The sequence below is a fragment of the Monodelphis domestica genome, chromosome 5 (assembly GCF_027887165.1).
Source record: "Monodelphis domestica isolate mMonDom1 chromosome 5, mMonDom1.pri, whole genome shotgun sequence".
Taxonomy (NCBI): Eukaryota; Metazoa; Chordata; class Mammalia; order Didelphimorphia; family Didelphidae; genus Monodelphis; species Monodelphis domestica.
Genome location: NC_077231.1, coordinates 107,795,469 through 107,818,776, shown reverse-complemented (window position 1 = coordinate 107,818,776; position 23,308 = coordinate 107,795,469). Strand labels below are relative to the sequence as shown.

At 37.9% G+C, this 23,308-nt stretch overlaps 1 protein-coding gene across 2 annotated transcripts in view; it reads right to left on the bottom strand.

Annotated features, from left to right (window-relative positions):
- ASB13 (ankyrin repeat and SOCS box containing 13) overlaps nt 1-23,308 on the bottom strand; it is an 81,136-nt gene that overhangs the window by 46,989 nt on the left and 10,839 nt on the right. Inside the window, exon 1 of one of the 2 annotated variants that reach the window (XM_056799034.1) lies at nt 5,883-5,982. The exons of the other annotated variant lie outside the window; for it this stretch is intronic. The gene's annotated coding sequence lies outside the window, so the exon portion shown is untranslated. Of the gene's footprint in view, nt 1-5,882; nt 5,983-23,308 lie in introns of those variants that run through there. 2 annotated transcript variants of the gene reach the window in all.

Below are 23,308 nucleotides of genomic sequence, written 5' to 3'. Positions count from 1 at the left end.
CAGGAGAAAAAAACACCATTCATAAGCAAAGGATAAACTATGGGAGTGGAAACACCGAGAAAAAGCAACTGCCTGAATACAGAGGTTGAGGGGACATGACAGAGGATAGACTCTAAATGAACACTCTAATGCAAATACTATCAACAAAGCAATGGGTTCAAATCAAGAAAACATCTAATGCCCAGTGGACTTACGCGTCGGCTATGGGGGGTGGGGGGGAGGAAAAGAAAATGATCTATGTCTTTAACGAATAATGCTTGGAAATGATCAAATAAAATATATTTTAAAAAAAAAAGAAAAAAAAATAAAGTGGAGGAGTTCCATGGAGACTGGAACAACCTCCAGGAAGTGATGCAGAGCGAGAGGAGCAGAACCAGGAGAACATTGTACACAGAGACTAATACACTGTGGTATAATCGAACGTAATGGACTTCTCCATTAGTGGCGGTGTAATGTCCCTGAACAATTTGCAGGGATCTAGGAGAAAAAAACACTATTCATAAGCAAAGGATAAACTATGGGAGTGGAAACACCGAGGAAAAGCAACTGCCTGAATACAGCAGTTGAGGGGACATGACAGAGGAGAGACTCTAAATGAACACTCTAATGCAAATTATCAACAAAGCAATGGGTTCAAATCAAGAAAACATGGAATGCCCAGTGGATTTATGCGTCGGCTATGGGGGGTGGGGGGGGAGGAAAAGAAAATGATCTGTCTTTAATGAATAATGCTTGGAAATGATCAAATAAAATATTAAAAAAAAATACCCCCCACCCCAGCTGCGGCTCTTAGGTAATCAGCCACTGAAAGGTCCTCTATTAGGCTCACAGCTGTGGGGACATGTGTGGGGGCAAACTTGGCGTGTTGGCAGAAGTCAGGTGGCACAAAGAGATTTCTTAATTGCAGTGTGCAGGGTTCATGAGCAACAAAGGGAGGCCACTCTGTCATCCTTCATAGGGACCAGAAATACTGACTCTGTTGGAAATCGGGAGGGACCAGAGCCAGTTTCCAGACCAGAGAGAGAAAGGTCTTCTTCCCACTCTCTGAAGAGCAGGAACAGACAGAGACACAACAAGTACATTTTCATACTGGAGCAGGTAACATAAAATGTTCCCAGGCAAGGGGCACAAAGGGACCTCAAATGATGGAGGGGAAGGCACATGGTGCAGTTGTGAATGGATTATGGGAATGGAGATGGACAGAGGAGCAGCCCTGGGGCTCATCTGCTACAGGGAGGTAGTGAGCTATTTGGTCTATTTAGTTCTATATACTTATTTTCATATATTATTATTCACATATCATTATTCATATATTATTCTATTCCTTTATGTTTATATTATAATTGAATAATATAATTATTATTCAATTATAATATATTCATATTATTATTCCTATATTATATTATAGTATTCAATTATAACATATTCCTATTATATAATATATTATTATTCATATAGTCATATAATATATTCATGTATTATATATATAACTAATTCTTCCTACTAAGCAGTTATTAAACTTTATTATTCCGATCCTGTTAAAGGATTACATGCACTGGTGGTACCCTGACACAACTAGGCTAGGCCTGGAGTCAAAGAAGACATGAGTTCAAATCTAGCCTCAGACATTTCCTTGTTGTGTGACCATGGGCCTCAGTTTCTTCAACTGTAAAATGTGGATACTAAAAATAGCTGACTTACCTCTCAGAACTGTAGTGAGGATGAAATGAAATATCTTTAAAGCCTTTAGTACCGTAGCTGGCGGTGCATTGGAGGAAAGAGTGCTAAAGCCAACTCAGGAGGACTAGAGTTCAAATTCTGAGTCCGACACTTCATAACTGGACAAGTCACTTTATCTCTGCCTCAGTTTCTTCATCTTTAAAATGGAAATAATAATAGCACCCTCCCAGAGTTCTTTTGAGGCTCAAATGAGATAAAGTGTGGAAAATATTTTGTAATCCTGAAGAGTGCAAAATAAATGGTAGCCAATATTATTTGTTGTTCAGCCATTTTTTCAAACATGTCTGACTCTTTGTGATTCCATTTGGGATTTTCTTTGCAAAGATAGTGGAATGGTTTGCCATTTCTTTTTCCAGTTCATTTTATAGATAAGGAAATGGAAGCAAGCAGGGTAAAGTGACTTGCCCAGAGTCACATAGCTAGTAAGTGTCTGAGGTCAGATTTGAACTAAAGTCTTCCTGACTCCACTGCTACTCTCATTTATTCTCATTATTATTGTTATAAAAATATTTTTAAATGCCACAGTCCCTACTCTCAAGAAACTAATCCCAAATCCTACTGATTGGGTTGGGGGTGGGGGATAAGGTTGGTATATAATATTATTCAAAGTAGAGTAAGATGGAGGGAAGGAAAGGATCCAAACAAATGCCCTGGGGAAATTTGAGTAAGACAAGCAGACTTTCAACTGGGGAATTGGAGGAGATTTCAGGGAGGAGGTGACACCTGAACTGAACTTTAAAAGAAGAATCTAACAATTGGAATATGAAGGAGGAGTGCTCTCTAAGCACAAGAAACAACCAGTAAAAAATTGCAGAAAGGCATGAGATAGCATATAGATATGGAGGAAAGTTGGCAATCTAGTATAACTAGACTATAAAGTATGTTAAGGTGAGTAAAGTCAGGAAGGTAAGACATTCTTGTTTATAGGAATTCTTTAAATGTCATTCTAAGAAGTTCACTTCTCTAAGATTCAAATTCCTCCCCCAGGGGAAGGAAGGGTTAGACAAGGTAATCTCTAAACTATAATCCCACAATCCTGTGATTGAAAGTGCTGGAAGAACACTAGGACCCAGGAAACAATAAGGTTTTTGATGCCAAACACCTTTGTGACCTGGGAGAAGTCCTCACTTCCTTGGATTTCAGTTAGCCTAGATGACCTCTGAGGTGCCTCCCAGGTCTATAACTAGGATCTATGACTTCAATTTCACCTGGACACCTAGTCAATACTGAACAAATGCAAGCCAATTAATTTGTTTAGTGGAAGATTCCTTGGTAACGAATGTGTCCCACTTTTCAGGGGATACTTAAACAAGTTGCCATACACAAAGTAATGAAATGTTACTACACCACAAGAAGTGATTAATAGGATGAATTCAGAAAACATGCCTTATGTATTCCTAGTTATTTATATCTCCACCATTAGAATGCAACCACCTTGGGGGGTGGGGGGGAGGGACTATTCTCAACCTTTCTTTGTATCCTCATTTTTTAGTAGAATGCCTGGCATATAGTAAACTCTTAATTAATGTTTTAATTGACTAATTGAGAAAAGTCAACAAAAACTTAGATGAACAGATGCAGAGAGAATTACTTAGAATCAGGAAAGCAATAGATGCAATGACCTGTCAGTTTCCAGTCCTGTCCAACTCTTCATGGCTCCTCTTGGGATTTTCTTGGTAAAGATATTTAAGTGGTTGACAATTTCCTTTTCCAGTTCATTTTATAGTTGAGGAAACTGAGGCAAAAGGGATCAAGTGACTTGCCCAGGGTCACAAATCTAATAAGCAACTGAAACTAGATTTGAACTCAGGAAGATGAGTTTTCCTGACTCCAGACCCACTGTGCCACCTAGCTGCTCCAGACACCAAAAAATGAAACTCAAATTTGAAAAGATACATCAATAATCATCTTGGTCCCAAAGAAGAGATGAGAAAATGTATCTTGCTCCATTCTTTGTCAAGGTTGGGGTCTATGAGAATGTTAAATTGCATATGCTGTCATACTCAGTTGATAAATTAGGTAGCTTTGCTGAACTACTTTTTTCCTCAGTTTTTATTCTTTCTTGTAAGGAATGGCTCACTGATCAAGGGGAGAGGAGGGATAACTTCTAAAATTAATGTGATGTAAAAACAAAATATATCAATAAAAGCTTTGAAAAGAAAAAAAAAAGAAAGAGATTTAGGGCGACCCAGAACCCCTCTAACCTTTACCCTTTGCCTTAATCATCAATTAAATCAAATAAGCAGTCAGATAGTGAATTCAATCTGATTTATTTACATCTAGAGAGTAAGCCCATTGGCAGACTCCATCTTGTTGCCAGTTTTCAAGAAGACACGAGGGGGAAGGCTTGTGAGTGCCCCAAACCAGCTCATATCCAGATTTAGGTCCCTCATACCTCTCCTTGTAGAGAAGACTTCCCTGTCCCCCTTGAGGGCCAGCATGGCCACCAAGGGGCAAGCCTTCACTGAGGGGAGATCTCCATTTTGTCTCCCTCCTGTAATTCAGAGATTCCAGGAGGGAATAGTGAGGGAAGCCATTTTCATCAACCCTTTCCTCACTGCCTTTAACCCTCATTTCTCCATCTAAGGAGTGTGAGTCCCCCCAAAATTACAGTACCTATCCCCTAAAACTCCTCTAAACAGATCAGATTCACATCAGACCAAATCCTGATGGGGAAATTCAAGAGACACTTATCGTAAGTCATTTTTTCAGGCCAGATTTTCAGAGGGAGACAGAAAGGTGTGTGAATATTTCCGACAGACCTGGTGTAGAGCACAATACTGGCAGAAGACAGCTGCACCCAGGGAGAAGTGATAAACCAGAGAAAGGAGAGCTCCCAAAGTCGTACTAGGGCACCCCTAGATGCACAATAGGGCACCATAATGGGGAAAGTGTACTCTGGTACTTTGTTGTCTATTGCCCAGGGATCTGTACCTATATTTGTACCCCTCAACCAGTTTCTAGGCAATAAAACAAGTTTAAAAACAAGCAGCACTGGGAGAAGAATGGGGTATCTTTTCCATCCTCTAGGCCAGTCTATACCCTGCAGAAGAAGCAGAAAGGAACCCCATACCAAAATGGAACCTGTAATTCTGTCATTTAAAACCAACAAAACTTCCCAACTGATAGTGACTGAATTCAGCAGAGAATGAAAATGGATCAAATAGAAGATTCTTGTTCCCTCATGAGTAACTCTGTAAGGCAATAAAAAATATTGACAAAGACAAAAGACTTAAAAAGTAGAAGAAAATGTAAGGTATCTCATTGCAAAAAGAAATGGAGATGAAGAAATTTAGGAATCATTGGACTATCTGAACACCATGATCTAAGAGACTAGATAGTCTACTTTGAAAAGTCATAAAACTGGCCAGATCTCTCAGAAACAGAGATCAAAGAAGGAATTCATCAGTCACCTCCTAAAAGGAATTCCAAAGTGAAAACTCCTAGGGAACATTATAGCCCAGATCCAGAGCTTGTTACACAAAAATAATACTACAAGCAGCCAGAAAGAAAGAATTCAAGTATAGAGCCATAGTCAAGATTGCATGGGATTTGGTAATCATGACTACTACAAAGGAAGAGAGAATTTGGAATACTATATTCCAAAAGGCAAATGATGTAGACTTATGAAAAAGAATTAATTACCCAACAAAACTGAATATAATTCTACTGGAGGGGGGAAGTGGGGGATGAAGCTTTAATGAAATAGAGGACTTCTAAGTATTCTTTCTTTTTTTTTTTAATCTTCACCTTCTATCTTGGAATCTATACTGTGCATTGGTTCCAAGGCAGAAGAGTGGCAAGGGCTAGGCAATGGGGGTTAAGTGACTTGCCCATGTCACACAGCTGGGAAGTGTCTGAGGTCACATTTGAACCCAGGACCTCCCGTCTCTAGGCCTGGCTCTCAATCCACTAAACTACCCAGCTGTTCCCCCTCCCCCTTTTAAGTATTCTTGATGAAAAGACTAGACCTGAATAGAAACTTTGAAGTTCAAACAGGAATTAAGAGAAACATAAAAAAGAAACATAAACAGTGATAAAGAACTTAAGAAGGATAAATTGCTTACATTTTAATATGGGGAGATGACATCTATATGTTATGGGTCTATCAGGGCTCATAGAGGGAGTCAAATTAGACAAACCTAGGAATATCTCTGATCTTGATGAATTTAGAACAAAGCTGTTATGGAAATTTATCTCACAGAATCAGTGTGCACAAGGAGACATCCATGTAAACAAGGAGGAGGACACTTGCAACTTGTACTGGAGCCCACTCCAAGGGGGTCCATCCCTAGAAGTCCCTGTAAGAGAGTCACAGTTCTCAGTTCTGGAGTGAGAGCAAAAACAATCTATTCTTTTAAATTAACATAATCCTTACCTTTCCACCCTTTCAGCAAATCAGTCCGGGTATATCTAATCCTAGAATAATCTTTAAGGTCCTAGAAAAACTCATTGTCCTTTCATTGCCTTGCACTAAAAAAATCTGAACAACTTCCTGAATGCCATATAAAATGACCCAAGTATTTCTGAAAAGTTTCTTTACAATCCACAAAATGTTAGTCTAAAGGAAAGGCACAGGCCAACCATTGCTGGTAGGTCTAAAGATCACTATCTCCCTTATATGCAAAGTTATTCAGATTGAACAGATGATAGTCAATATTTATCATCTTCAAGGCACAGGGCTCTTAAATGATCACATTCACATTTGTTTCAAGTGGCCACATGCGGGAACTGTAGTTTACTTTCTAATCCCAGTTTAATGGCCTTAGGACAGAACCACTGTCTAGAGAACAGAGGGCAGAAGTAGCACATTTCTTATAACCTTTAAATAACTCCCCATTTCAACCACAAAGTCAGCTCTGAGATCATTTTGAGGCAGTCCTACCAACTAAAACCAAATATTCTAGACCAGGATTGATAGATCTTGGACTGTAGTTCAGGTGTTTGAATTTGAATCAAAAGAGATACCTGTGGACTGTCTTAACACTCAGCATGAAATAGACTCAATAAAATAAATATATTTTAAATATCAAATAAAATATAAATAAAATAAGCTCAAACCTTTTTTAGCCTAAGACAATTAAGTCTCAAGGATGGTTTCAATATTTTTTGAAGAAAAACTAGGCTCACACACATAGGGCAGATGTTGCTCCCATGAAGCTAAGCTTGGCAATAATCTCATGAGTGAGATATTGTGAGTTTCTAAGCTGAGTGCCAGCTTTTCAATAGGAAGTGATTCCAACTTTAGGACTATTTAATAGAGAAAAAGATGTACCATTACCAATAGGAAGATGCAGCTAAAAGGACAAAGAAAGTCCAAGTCATTGCCCCACTGGCCAAGAGATCTGAAACTTGTGAATTATTCAGACAGTATTGGTCTGAGGGTGAATGAAAAATATACTAAACATCTTTTAAGCAATGATTTTTCTCTCCCAACTCCAAATTATTTCCCAAAATAGTTGGTACAATTCACAGCTTTAGTATCAGTGTACTAGTCAAAATCTAAAAATTAATTTAATTAATGTGTTATTATTTTTGTTATATTGACAGAGAATACCCTTGAACAACAAATGTTACTTCAATTGTTTTAATTTTCCTTATGGTGTTTTGTAATTTTATTTATATAGACACTGAATATGTTTTAGTAGTTTGGGGTTTTTATGTTAATGTTTTATTTTAATTCTATGTAAACATAATTTTTCATATTCATTTAAAAATGTTTGAGAGCTAAATTCTCTCCCTCCTTCCAATTGTTCCTGAGACAGCAAGGAATCTTATTTTACACATGCTATCATGTAAAATATTTTTCCATATTAGTCATTTATGGAAGAGATCTCAAATAAAGCAAAAAAAAGAAGAAGAAGAAAGTGTAATATAGTATGTTTTGGTCTACATTCAGACTCCATCAGTTCTTTCTCTGAAGATAGATGGCATTTCTCATCATGAGTCTGTGTAATTGTCTTAGATCACTGTATAGACTATACACTGTATAGGGGAATAACTAGAACATTCATAGGTGTTCATCAAAAAAATATTGCTCTTACCGAGTACAACATTCTTCCAGTTCTACTCACTTCTCTTTGCATCAGTTCATATAGACCATTCTAGGTTTTTCCAAAATCATGCTGCTCATCATTACATATAGCACAATAGTTTCCTTTACATTCATAATACAAACAGATTCCTTTACAATCATATTCCACAGTTCAGTCATCTTCCTATTGATGAACAACTCCTCAATTTCCATTTCTTTCCTATTACAAGAAAAGCTACATTAAATATTTTTGTACAAATAAGTCCTCCCCCACCCCTTTTTAAAATCTCTTTGGGATACAGACCCAATAGTGGTATTGCTGGATAGTTTTCTAGTCCTTTAAGTAGAATTACAAATTTTTTTCCTGAAAGGTTGGATCATATCACAACTCCACCAACAGTACATTAATGTCCCAATTTTCTCACATCCCCTCCAACATTTATCATTTTCTTTTTCTTTATATAGGCCAATCTGATAGGTTGGAGGAGTTACCTCAGTGTTGTTTTGATTTACATTTCTCTGCTCAAAAGTGAGTTAGATCATTTTTTCACATGACTTTTGGAATGTCTTTGATTTCTTCACCTGAAAACAGATTGTTTGTATGTTTGGCCATTTATCAGTTGGAGAATGTTTTAAACAATTTTGAATTAATTTTCTACATATTTGAGAAATAAGACCTTTATTAACTTGGTATAAAATTTCCCCCCGGCTTTTTGCTTTCTTTCTAATATTAGTTGCATTGGTTTTGTTTGTACAAAACCTTTTAAACTTAATATAATCAAAATTATCTATTATATATCCTATAATGTTCTCTATCTCTTGTTTGGGTGTAAATTCTTCTCTTAACCATAGATCTGACAGGCAAACTGTCCCGTGCTCCCCTAATTTGCTCATGGTACCATCCTTTATGTCTAAATCATGTACCCATGTTGACCTTATATTGGTATACAATGTGAGCTATTATTGGTCTATTCCCAGTCTCAACCACACTATTTTCCAATTTCCTCAATGTTTTTTGTGAAATAGTGAGTTCTTGTTCCAAAATTTTGGATCTTTGGGTTTTATCAAATATTTCACTGTGGTAAAATAATAGCTCTGCCACCTGTGAGCCACCCACTTTACCCCTTATGCATTCCCATTGGACTGCTAAGCGGAGGGCAGGGGATTTGAAAAAGTGTCATTGGGCACAATAAAGAGAGGGAAGGGAACAATTCCACTCGAGTCCCTCTGCCTTTCTAGTAACAAATTTGGCAGGGAAAAGGAGGGGAGAGTGCACATGCCCACAGAGAGGGATCTGCATGCCATCTTTGGCATGTGTGCCATAGGTTTGCCATCATGGGTCCAGTTTTCTTTCTCTGTTTTTGTTCTTCCTAGTTTAGGTATTAGTTCCGTATTTGTGTAATAAGAGGAATTTGTTATTTTTCAATGAGATATTTCACATTTTCATCTATTTTTTCATTCTTTTGATTTTGTTTGATTATTTCTTGATATTCCATGGACTCACTAGTTTCCACTTTGTTCAATTATAATTCTTAAGGAATTATTTCCTTCAGTGGTAAAGTACTTTCTTTTCCATTTGACCAGTTCCACTTTTTAAAAAGTTATTTTCTTTAGTGAATTTTTGTACCTCCTTTTCCATTTGGCCAATTCTACTTTTGAAGTTGTTTCCTTTGATGAATATTTGTATGTCATTCCCCTTTTTTGTGTATTTCTTTTATAAGCTATTGACTCTAATTTCATTATTTTCTTGCATTATTCTTTTTCTTTTCCCAAATTTTTTTCTAACTCTCTTATTTGATTTTTAAAGTCCTTTTTTAAAAAAAAAATTTCTTCTAGTTCTTTTTTTGGTCTGACTCCAATTTACATTTTTCTTTGAGGTTTCTCCTGTAGTCATTTTGACATTGTTTTCTTCTAGGTTTGTGCCTTGATCTTCCCTGTCACCATAATAACTTTCCATAGTCTTTTATTTTTTTGCTCATTTCCCCAATTTATCATGTAGCTTTTCACCTTATATTAAGGGTAGGCACTGTTCCTGGGTTAGAGAAGGCACTGTCCCAAGATTCTTCTTCTGGTATTTGGGACTTTGCCTCCAGCTTGTACAAGCCTTAAGGCTTATCTGTTGGCTTGAACAGTAGAAGACTTTGCTGCTTGCTTGTACATCAGGGAAGCCTCCCCATTTACTTACATAGTGGGACCTTCATTGTGGCTTATCCTGGGGGTGACTTTGGGTGCTAGCTCCATAGTAGGACACCTCATTGTTGGTTTGACCTAGAGGTGGGGCCTTGCTTCTGGCTTGCCCTGGATGTGAAGTTTTGCTTCTGGCTTGCAAGGGGATATATGAGGGGGTCTTTCTGGTGGCCTGCACTGGGGGCAGGCCCCAACTGTAGTCATAAGTCCAAAAAGGCCTCCCTGATGAACTTTACTGGGGCCTGCGTCTTGCTGCTGCAGGGGTGGGACCTCTCTGGCAGCCTTTGCAGGATTGAGGCCTTACTGCTGCAAGGACCCTTCGCCCTGCTAGCACATGATCTGCCCTTATTCAGGCTACCTGCTCCATACTGTGCTCTCTTCCCACCCCAGGGAGACAATCTTTCCTGCGGATTCTCTGAGCTTTTCTGGTTTAGACAACTGATTCACTGCTCCAAAATTTAGTAAGAGGCTTTGTTTAAAGTGGGGTAATTTGGGAGAGATTAGGCAAGTTCTCCCCTGGAAGTCTCATTTTAGCAGGTTTAAATCCCAACATTTCATATACTTTGTAATTATTTTGAGTAGAATTTTTGCATTTCTTCTCCCTGTGGTTTTGAAGTAGTAAGGCTAATAATTTTTGTGCTTTTATTTTGTATTCTATAACTTAGCTGAGAGTAATATTTTATTAATTATGTTTTAAATTAAGTATATTTATTGAATCTTTGAAGTTTTTAAAGTAAATAACCAAATTATATGTAAAAAGATAATTTTACTTCCTCTTTGCTTGTGTTTATTACCTTAGCTTATTTTTTTTATTGTTTCTATAGCTAGCATGTCGTGTGCCCTATCAAATAATTATGAAGAGAACAATCCTTGCTTTAACTTTGATCTTACTTCTTAAAAAAAAGTCTTAGTGTTTATTTGTTTAAAGTAATTTTAGCTCTTAATTTTAGATAGATTTTTTATTATATTGCTGAGGGAAATTTATATATGGCTTAACAAATTTCTCTTTCTGATTTTAGTATGTTTCAATTCTTGACTTCCTATCCTGTCAATATTGATATTTTATATCTATAAGAGTGGGATTCAATTGAATAACACTACCACATTTAAAGTAAATCACACAAACCAGATGAAATTGTGTCTTAATCAATCAAAAATTATAAATTATATTTGGGAAAAGATTTTAATCAACTGTAGAGACTGCACAGAAAGTATGTATTACTAATTAGAGAGATTAGGTCATGTCCCAGAGACAAATTAGAGAGATTAGGTCATGTCCCAGAGACAATCAGTCAATCAGAAAACATTGTGTGATGTGCTTGGGATACAAAAAAGAGGTAAAGATAGTCTGCTTTCAATGAGTTTATAATATAATGGAGAAGACAAGAGGGACACAAATCTGTATATGCATGCTATAGCAAGGCCAGACAGGAAATAAGATAAGGAAGGCACTAAGGTTAAGAGAGATTAGAAGAAACTTTTTGTAAAATACAGGATTTTAGTTTGGACTTAAAGGGAGACAGGAAAGTCAGTGGGTGAGGATAAGGAGGAGAGGTTACAGAATGATGATGGCAGGGAAGAACCTGGACGTGGCAAAGGAGAGCAAGGAGTATTCCAACTCCCCTGTCTCAACTGGGGAGCTAAGAGGAATGAGTGAAGGTACAGGCAATATTAGAAAAGGTGGCCAAGGGAGCTGTGTCATCACAGGGCAGCCAGTGAATGGGAGAGATGAGAGAAAAGAATCAGGATGAAGGAAAGTTTGTTGCCTATGCAACAGGCATTCCTGAGGGCCCAGCAGAAGGTGAGGGTGGCATCTAACTGGAACATTTTTTCCAACCCTTTCCTTACCTTGCCAGTGTACTGGTTCCAATGCAGAAGAGTGGTAAGGAGTAGGTAAAGAGGGTTAAATGACTTGCCCAGGGTCACACTGCTAGGAATCTAGTTGGAACTTTGAGATGAGAGGGATGAGAGGAATGGGAATAAGGAGATGGAGGAAGTGTAGGGTGGGATTGGGTGTCAGATTGCTCATCACTGGCTGGAAGGTGTCCCTAATCTTCTCAAGGAATGCTGGACATGATTAGACTAGAGGCAAGTGCAATATAAGATGGAAGGCATATGGTCAGAGAATCAGATGATTGGCCTTATTTCACTACCTCTCTTCCTTTTGATGGTGGCAATTAGGCAGGGAACAATACAGGGAATGAAAGTTGAACCAGCACAGCAGGAAGTTATCTATAAAACATCAAGTCAGTTTGGGCCCAAGTGTCTGTAGCAGAGAAAGGAGAAAGCCATCCAACAAAATTCCTAAGGGAGGTTGATGAAGGCAACAGAATTTTCTTTTTGCAAGCTTTGAAGGGTCCTGAGCATTTCTGAATTCTCATCTCCCATCTTCATCCTAGTATTGATTCCCAGGAAACAATAGCTGCTGATAAAGACTGTAGCAGGAGCAGAGAACAGATTGGATGCAATATGGGATGGTAGGTTCCTGGCTCCACAAGGAGACTGGCACATACATCACACTATGCCCAAGGGGAATTTCTAGAACAAATCATAAAAGGGAGAAAATCATCAACCAGGAACTGATTGTGAGTTTCCTGTTTGCTACATGGACTCTCTAACCTTTAGCCTACTTTCTGCTGGAATTTGTATATATGAAGTCGTGTCAAGTCAAACAAACCTTTATTAAGTACCTTTTACATGCCAGACCCTTCACTAACTGCTGGGGATACAAAGAAAGATGAAAACAGTTTCCGATCACAAATTAATGGGGAAGACAACATGCAAACTATGAATGATATATATGTATATATATTTATATATATATATATACAAGATATATATAATTAGATATATACACAGTAAGTTAAAGGTAATCTCAGAAAGAAGGCATTAGCATAAAGAGGAGCTGCAGAAAGCTCCTTTTAGAAGGTAGGATTTTAGCTGAATCTTGAAGGAAGTGAGAGAAGACAAGGTGGAGATGAGGAGGAAAAAAAAATTCCAGGTATGAGAGATAGCTGGTGAAAATTCACTGAGTTTAGAGTAGAGAATGTCTTGTTTAAGGAAATATAAGGGAATCCAATGTCACTGGATCATAGCATATATAAAGGGCAGGAAAGTATAAAAAGTCTGGAAAGATAGAAAGAGTCAAGATGAGTCAAAGATCATCAGTGTATACTGATCCAAGGACCATTAGAAAAGACAGTTTCCCTTTCTCCAACCCTTTCAAAACAAGGGAGAAATCAGAAATCTCTAAAGAGCTAAGATGTATGCAAGTCTAAAGGGGAAAGGCACCGACCCTTGAGCATGCCACTGCAGCATCAGAGGAGAGGGGTGGCATCCTCCCTGTATGTGAAGGCAAGGAATGCTATCAACAGTCCTTGCCACTGCCTCCATTCCCAAGCAACTTCACTTTTGATAATATAACCTCTACAACAAATCATTGCAACTACAGGGATACCAGAAGATTAGAGGAAGATAGGGAAATAATGGGATAAACTACTTGGGGTTTTTCAACATTGCCTCTGCTACTGTAATTGCAATACAACTGCCACAGGTCGGATAAGGTGTGAGGTACTGGGAAAGGAAAGAGTGAAAAAATGAGGGGAAATCCAGAGTGATAGCAGAAATGTAGCTGTCCTTATTGACAAGGACACACTATAAATGGTGAAACTACTTTCTTCCCCACCATACCTTGCTCTGGCTAAGAATCTTTGTTTCTTTAATAAGTTTGTTCATTTTCTACAATAGCTAGAGTCTCAAAAAAAACCTAGCTACCCTTTATCACGAACACTTAGTGCTTTCTTTTGTTTATGTTCTTTCTTGGTCTTAGATGAATAAGTTTTGAGAGATCCTTGGCTTTAATGTAGTCAATGAAGAAGTGGATGTTTTTCAGGAACTCTTTTGCTTTCTAAACCACAATCCACTGAATGTTGGTAATTTGGTCTTTCATTCTTCTGCCTCTTCAAAAGCCAGCCTGCTCTTCTGGTCACTTTTAGTTCATATATTGTTAAAGGCTAACTTGCAGGATCTTAACCATAACCTTGGTGGTATGTGAAATGAATTAATTCAACTCTTCTCTGGAAGGTCAAATACTGAAGATGAAGCTTAAATACTTTGACCTTTTAATGAAAAAACAGAACTCCTCAGAAAAGACCCTGATATTGGTAAAGATCAAAGATTAAAAAAGGGAATATCAGAGTGTGAGATGGATATATAGTGTCATGGAAACAATGAACATGACGTTGGATAGGTAGAACAGCAGAAGAGCCTGGTGTATTGTGGTCAGTGAGGACATGAAGAGTTAGACCAGACCGAACCATAAGCAACACACAATATTAGAGTACACAAGAAAGGAGTAGACAAGGTGTCCCTGTTGCCATAAAGCAAGTCACATTGCTACTTAACCCTTTAAGTCTTCCTGGGGAAGGAATATGTTCACTGTCAACTAGAGATTGTACCAACAGAAATGTGGAGGGGGTCCATCAATTTCAAATTACAGTAAGTAAAGGACTATGTTGGACCTACCTTTTCTACATGAGCCATTGGGGCCCACATCACTGTCTTCCTGGGGCAATGACCACTATTGGGGCCAAGGCCACACTACACACCTAATATCAGGGCCTAATAATGAACCTGTGCCAAAGCCAGAGCACTGTCAGTACTGCTGCCACTAGCACCATAGTGGGACGACTGCTTGGGTCCTTTAACTCCTGGATTCTGGCTCTGTCCTCCTATGCCAGGATTGGTGCCATGGCTTTAGAGCTGCTCCCTGTGCCAGGTGGAATGCTGCCACCCATGCCAAAGGCTAAGCACTATCATGGGTGCTGCCATTGCTTCCTTGTTCGAGGGCAAAAGGTATTGCTATGGGTAGTGGCGCTGAGTTCTACCAGGGTGTTATTACTAATTTTAACCTGAGGATGATCAAGTTACTTTCAGTGGACACCAGAGCCCTAATTCTATGCATTCTGGAAACTCAGTTAAAACGAGAGTTTCTTACTCTGAGAGGGGAAGATTAAATTCTTTTTTTCTTTCCCCTTTATTTTCTCCCTTTCTCTTATTAGTAATTTTGTTTTATTCCAATCTTAATTTCATTTAATTTTCTCTATCTGCTTGGGTTGAGACAAGTAAGCCCTTTTAAAGTACTTGGCAAGTAATAGCTGCTAAGTTTTGTAAAATATTTTTATTGAATATATATAACTTAGTATTTGGAAATTATTTTAATCTATCTTTATACTCTTGAGACTGTATAAGATCTATTCTTCTTTGTTCTAAACTAAACCTGACAGGCTAGTTCCTTAGTAGTTTACGTTCAATATTTTAATGAAATGAAACAGGCCATTCAACAGTTAATAAAAGGAGATTTAATTAGACAGAGCTGGGGAGGGATATTTGGCAAAGATATGCATTAAAGACCCTGTAAATTAATTCATTGAAGTGAAGCTCCTCATCTCTCTTAAATATGCCTATTGGGGTCTGCCAACCAAGTCTCAAGGAGAAAATTAAGCTTTTTCTTGGTTGTTTTGTACTCGGGTAACCAGGAAATGATGTCAAAAAACCCAAGTCTTTAGAGCCAATCAAATCTCAAGAACAGTTTCAATGCCTTTTAAAAGAAAAACTAGCTTAATTTATATAGGTCAAGGCCTAAGGATATTATTTCCAACCCACTGATGTACTGTTTTGAAACTATTTAGAGGAAGACCCTTGAGGAAAACTCATCAGCACCCCCAAGAATGTTCATAGATTATGAATATGGACAGATATGAAAATATACCTCCCAGTTGATTTGCTAAGGACAGCAAATAATCAAGAAAAGTAATGAATACAGAGCATATGATATGAATATAGAGCATATGATAATTCTCTACATGGCTCTGATCAACCACATGGGAGCTTTAAGACCGTTCCTAGACATGTGACTTCCCAATGCTGAAAGGACTTGGGGTTGTAATAAGATACTGATTGGTCATCCCTTCATGAAAGGATGTAGGGGAAAGAGAAATTCCATCCAATGGACTATCATTAATAGGACAAACACCCTTTCCTTCTCCATCTCTTCATTCTCTTTCTTTACCTGGGAATCAAAAAGCTCCTAGTCCTAGCCCACACACTGACAAGGCTATGAGTGAGTAAGTTTTAGGGACTGCCCACTGTGTAGAACATATATGGGACCACACTAAGCCCTCTCCCCACTTTACTATTTGATAAATCAATGAGGCAGCTTGGAGATTTTGGAAGGCTAAGAAAGGAGAGTCAAATATTTGAGCAAGCTTCTCCTTTCTGTGAGGGGTGTGTGTATGAGAGAGAGAGAGAGAAAGAGAGACAGAGACAGAGACAGAGACAGAGAGAGAGAGAGACAGAGAGAGACAGAGAGAGACAGAGAGAGAGAGAGAGAGAGGCAGAGGCAGAGACTATATGACTAGTGAGTTTTGGGGAAGGTAAGGATCCTTCTTTATTCTGGTACAGTATTCTGGTACAGGTAGAAAAGAACACAAAATAAACATTTTTAATTATGTGCTAAAATTTTGCCATTTCTCCAAATGACCTAAAGTCTTACAAAAGTTTGACCAATCATGCTCATTTTCACTCTGAGAAGCATTAGGATGAGACATATTATTTTGCACTAAATGTTAGGGCCCTTATCACTCTTTGTCCAGAGTTGTTGCTTGTAACAAATCATGTCTATGTCAGAGCAGTGCTTCTCTTTGTTTCAATACCTCTATTTATTTATTAATAATGGTCCCACTGTACAAAGAGTAGTAATGCTAATAGCTCTGATGAGCCTAAGTCGCAAGATGCCTAGGTATGTTTGTGTAAGAAATGCTTAATTAAATAATGGGGTTTGTTATTATGTGCAACTTTTAACTTATGCAAAGGATTTTGGAACATATTGGTCAGGTAAAAAGAGACCGTACTGAAGTCCATTATACCTTTGGATAGTTCTCTCTGTTGGATTTTCTTTTACATCAAACCTAAATTTGCCTTATTTCAGCTTCCGTTCACTATATCTAGTTCTGCACTCTATAGCTAAGTAAAATGATTTTAATAACTTCTTTTTTTTATTATTAAAACCCGTACTTTCCGTCTTGGAGCCAATACACAGAAGGGTGGTAAGGGCTAGGCAATGGGGGTCAAGTGACTTGCCCAGGGTCACACAGCTAGGAAGTGACTGAGGCCAGATTTGAACCTAGGACCTCCTGTCTCTAGGCCTGGCTCTCAATCCACTGAGCTACCCAGCTCCCCCCTTAATAACTTCTTAAAGGCAATCTATCCTATACTTAAAGACAGTTATAATGTACCCTTCAAGTATTCTCTTCCTTGGACTAACTATCCCGATACCTTATTCATTCTCACTTGTTCTGGATCCAATCAATGAATGAATGGAAAATTATTTAAGTGCTTAGTATGAGCTAAAAACTAGAGCTACAAATAAAAAAGTAGGACAGTCTGTTCTCAAATCTTTCTAATTGTACTTTTGTAAAAGTGCATCTTACATCTATCTTTTCCACAAGAATAACATAAGAAACTACATGAAATGCTTTGCTTAAATCAAAGTAAACTCTATCTAAGCATTCACTTTCCTGATCTAAAGTTTAGTATGCCTATCAAAAAGGGAAATGAGGTTAGTCTAGCATGACCTATGCTTGAATTGAGGCTCTTTATTGTCCTCATTTTCCCTTCTCTTTCCCAGCTTATTATTGTCCTTAAAATGTGATTCATAAAACTAAATACCATACTTCAGACGTGATCTGACCAGGATAGAACACGTAGGGGTTCCACTCAGGTGCCAAAGTCATCTTCCTAACGTTCAGGTCAGATCATGGCACCCATATTCAACGAACTCCAGCAGTACCTGATCATCTCCAGGATAAAATGGAAAATCCTCTATTTGGTTTTTAAAGACTTTTTACAACCTGGATTCTTTCTGCCTTTCCAGTCTTACACAATATTGGCCTTTTTTGCCTTTCTTCTCACATGACTCTCCATCTCCTGACTCTATGCCTTCAGGACCTTCACATGCCTAGAATTCTCTCCTTCCTCAATTCCATTTCATGGGTTCTTTCACTGGCTTCTTTAAGGGCCAGCTCAGATTCTGCCTTCTGCAAGAGGCCTTTCTTGATGCCACTCCACTTCTTTGTAGTGCTTTACTTCTGAGATTATCTATCATTTATACACACACACACACACACATCTATTCATGCATATCTATATCTATATCTTGTAGCGGCTGCTGGTGGCTCAGTGATTAAAGGTCTGGTTTACTAGCTTTGTTTACTTTGTTTACTTACTAGCTATGTGGACTTGGGTAAATCACTTAACCCTCTGTTCAACTCCTCACCTGTAAAATGGAGATAATAGCTCAGGATGGGGATCAAATAATATTTGTAAAAAGCACTTGGCGCACAGTGCCTGGCACACAGTAAGCACTACAGAAGTGTTTATTTTATTTACCTTCTTGAATGTACTTGGTTGCTTTCTTGTTGTCTCTACCTTTAGAATGTGGATTCCTTGAGGAAGACTTCTTTCTTTGACTCCTCAGCCCTTAATACATTATCTGGCATATAGTAGCACTTAATAGATACCTTTTTAATTATGATGATTCCTATTACCACCCCCCCCCCCTTATTCCTGGAATCTACCACCACAGCATCTCATACATGTGATCCCTTTTCACTATTCACATAGCCAATATTTTTTTCAGGTCCTCATTCCCGCCTATCTGGATGATATTACAAGGGCCTCCTAAATGCTCTCCCTGACCTAGTCTCTCCCCACCCCAATCCATCCTCCACACAGACAGCAAAGTGATTGTCCTTAAGTACAGGTGTGACATGTCACTCCACTACTCAAAAAACTCCAGTGGTTCCCTTTTGCCTGGAGAATCAACTGTAAAGTTCTGTTTGACTTTTAAAATTCTTCATTGGCTCATCCATATTTATATATCACTCCCCTTCCTATACTGTATTATCCAGTTAAATTGACCTTCTTTTTTTTCCTCAATCATAGCATTCTATTCCCACTCCATACCTTTCTTGGCATTTGGGATGCTCCCCATCTTTTATGCCTGAAATGTACTCCCTAATCTCCACCTCATAGAATTCCTCACTTCCTATAGAACTCAGCTCAGATCCTACCTTTTCCATGAATTCTTTCTTATTCATCACTGCTAATACTCTCTAACTACTGCAGATTTACTTTGTATTTATTCCGTATATATTAATCCTGTATAAGGAGCAACTAGGTAGCATAAAGACTGGCGTGCAAGGTCTGGAGTCAGGAAGACTCATCATCTCCCTTTCTCTTATTAGCTGGGTGACCCTGGACAAATAATTTAACCTTGTTTGCCTCATTTTCTCATTTTAAAAATGAGTTAGGGAAAGAAATAGTGAAGCATTCTAGTATCTTTTCCAGTGACTGGAAAACAACAACAAATCCTGTGTATATTTATTTGTCTATGTAATGCATCTTCTCTGATGGAATCAAGTTCCTTGAGAATATGGATTGCTTCCTTTTCTGTCTTTGAATCTCTAACACCTAGCATAGTGCCTGGCTCATTGTAACCACTTAATAAATGTTTGTTGATTGATTAGTAAAAGCTAAGTTTCTATACAGACCCAAAGTCACATTAGCTTTTTTTAGCTACCACATTACACTCCTGACTTCTATTGAACTTTAAGTCACTAAAATTTCCTGTAGGCTTTTTTCAGACTATTTATTGCCTCTTCTTGTGCTTGTAAAGAAAACTTTTTAAAATTGAAAATTCTTTTTACATATTAACACAATTTTTAATAAGAATTTTCTGGCATTTTGTGATCTATATCCTCTTCCTCCCTCCCGCCTTTCCTCCCTCCTTGAGATGGCAGGTAACATGATATGGGTTGTACATATGTTACCATATAACACATATTTCCATATTCATTATGTTGAGAAAGAAGACATACATTGAGACATACACTAGAGAAAATTTCATGAAGGAAATAAAATGAAGAATGGTATGCTTCAATCTGCATTTAAACATGAAAATGAGTTTTTGAACTTAAGTATAACTCTTTATAGATATAACTATTGAATTATCAGTTGCTTACTTATCAAATCCAGCACAATGTGTTAATTATAGAAATCTGTTTTTTGGATTTTGATTCTGTCATCCAGTGTTTTATCTATCCCTCTTAGCTTTGTTTTATCTGCAAATTTTTTTTAAATTGTTTTTAATTTAGAAAAACCTATTTTCTATCTCCCACTTACCCCATAATTGAAAACGAAGAAAAAACTCTTGTAATAAATATTCAGTCAAGCAAAATAAATTACCCCATTGTCTATGTCCAAAAAATTTACATCTCAATATTTACACTGAACCCATCTATCAGAAGGTAGATAGTATGTTTCATCATGAATACTCTGGAATTGTAGTGGGTCATTATGTTGATTAGAATTCTTAAGTCTTCAAAGTCTTTACAATGTTGTTGATATTATATAAAGTATTTTCCTGATTCTGTTCAGTTCATTCTGCATTAATTCATAAAGACTTTCCTAGATTCTCTGAGATTGTCTTATACATCATTTCTTACATTATAATCCTATCCTATTATATTTATATATCATAATTCTCCAATCTATGGGCACCTTCAACTGCAAATTTGATAAGCATTTATCCAAATCACTGACAAAACTGTTAAATAGTACAGGGTCAAATGTAGATCCCTAGGGGATTCCACTTGAGTTCTTTTACAAACCTGACACCAAAATAGAAGAATACTCTTTGAGTCTGGCCAATCAAGGCTATAACGACTCTGAGGATCTTTTACAACCATACCGTTGTAGAGAGGCCATCTTAACAGCATTGAGAGAGTGTGCAAACAGTACAGATAAGTAGACAGAATTTTTAAAAAATTAAGAAAAATGAGGAAGAGACACCCTCCAGATTCATGGACAGAATAATCAAGTTTGGGGATAGATACCTGGATTTTGACCTGTCTAAAGAAAATTGCATAAGACAAGTTAGAAGGCACTTTGTCAATAATTCTTGCAAAGTGATTAGAGATCATTTTAGAACACATTGCCCAAGATGGCCAGAGATGGACCTTGAAGAATTGCGGAAAACAGTTCTATATAAAGGGAAACAAAGACAAGGAGGAAGAAAATAATGATGTAATGGAGAAAATAAAGAAAGAATTGAGATGTTTAAAAGATAAGATGGCTAAAATGGAAAGTGGGCATGATACTTAACCAATGACACTTGCCCCTCTCCAGGAATCTAATTATCGATCCATTCCCTCATAATTCTGTGAGAAGAAGGGCCACAAAATGAGAGTGTAGAACTTTACTCAAGATTATGAGAAGGAATAGGCAGTTTAATAACAACTACAGAAGTGATAATTATAGAAATAACTATAATAATGATAATGGAAACCACAACTTTAGAAATGATAACTATCGGAATAGATATTAGGAAAATGATAACTCAAACCAAATGACTCCACAACAATATAACTTAAGTGGTCCTCATCCAAAAAATACTCAGGGTGCTAATGCCCCTCAGGGGGGTGCCCTACAGGGGGGGGTGCCCAAGGAACTTCCCAAATACAATGAAGGGAATGGGGGGGCCTGGGGCACAGGAATCAGAGGATACAACCTTTGATTTTCCAGACCCTGATGTCCTACTACCCGTTATCCCTATCCACTGCCCCCCCATACTAATGAACCCCATGTTACCTTAAAGGTGGGCAACACCTATTATGATTGTTTTTTAGACACTGGAGCTTCCAGGTTTGTATTAAAGGGTACACCTGATTTACATTGTTATTCTGCTGACTCAGACAATGTAATGGAAGTGTCAGTAATACCCCAAAGGGTTAAAAAACTTTACCCTAGAATGGTGTCTGTAGGACCCCTAGAGGTACAACATTCCTTCCTTTGGATGCCTGACTCCCCTTTAAATTTGCTGGGGAGGGACCTTCTATGCAAACTCAGAGCCACAATAACTTGCTTATCATTGGAAATACCTGAGGAATCTTTAAATTTACTCCCTGTAATTCTCTCAGAGAGTCAGGAAGGGAAAGAACATTCCACCTTTGGAATACTTCAAGATATACTGGAGTCTCTTTGGGCCACATCTTCTTCCGATGTAGGCTTACTTAAGTCAGCTGTTCCTGTGCAGATAAAAACTAAATCTAGCTCACCTCCTTCCATTCCTCAGTATTCCCTCTCAAAAGAGGCAATTGAGAGTATTACCCCAGTAATAAACTCATAAATTGATCAGGGAATAATAATCCCTTTTAAATCTGAATACAATATGCCCATTCTGCCCATTAAAAAACCAAAAAGGGGGCCAGATGGCAAGCACCTCTATAGATTCATACAGGATCTGAGGGCTGTGAACAACCATGTTATAAAGAGACACTACGTAGTGTCTAATATACATATGATTATTTCTTCTATTCCTAGCACAACTACATACTTTACAGCAGTAGACTTGTGCTCAGCCTTCTTTTCCATACCCATACATGAGACCTCCAGGCATATCTTTGCTTTGACCTGGAAGAGCTCTCATATATGTGGAGTTGTCTGCCACAGGGTTATGTGGAAAGCCCAAGTTTATTTGCACAAATTTTGAGCCAAGACACAGATAATATAACATTTAAAAATAGCAAATTAATCAAATATGTAGATGATCTACTCTTAGCTTCAACAGATGCAGAAGTATGTCAAGAAGATAGTAAACACCTTTTTTTTGGAATTACATAAAAGAGGACATAAGATCTCAAAGGGTAAAGTTCAGTGGTATCTCCCTAAAGTAGAATATTTGGGGTTCATTCTGACTATGGGTGCCTGCTCTATTTCTCCCAAACGAATTGAGAATATTCAAAATTTAAGCACTCCTACCACTAAGAAACAGTTGAGAGCAAGTTTAGGAGCAACAGGGTTTTGTAGACAATGGATTCCTTGCTATGGGGAAACTACTAACTCCTTTATAGCACTAACAAGAGATTCTGTCCCTGAACCCTTCAAATTAGAGCAAGAACACTTGTCAGCTCTATCAGATCTAAAACAGGCTATCCTGTCTGCCCCTGCTCTAGGCATCCCAGATTACAACAAGCCATTTACTTTATATGTACATGAGCGAAGAGGGGTAGCTTCAGGTGTTTTATCTCAGACTTTGGGGCCTTCTCAGAGCCCAATTGCTTATTATTCTACCCAACTGGAACAAGTAGCATCAGGAGCACCACCATGTCTTAGAGGAGTAGCTGCTACAGCCTTACTAGTGACAAAACTGTTAATCTAGTATTGGGATGTCCATTAACAATTATGTTCCCATATGAGGTAGAAGCATTGTTGCTAAGACATAGAACA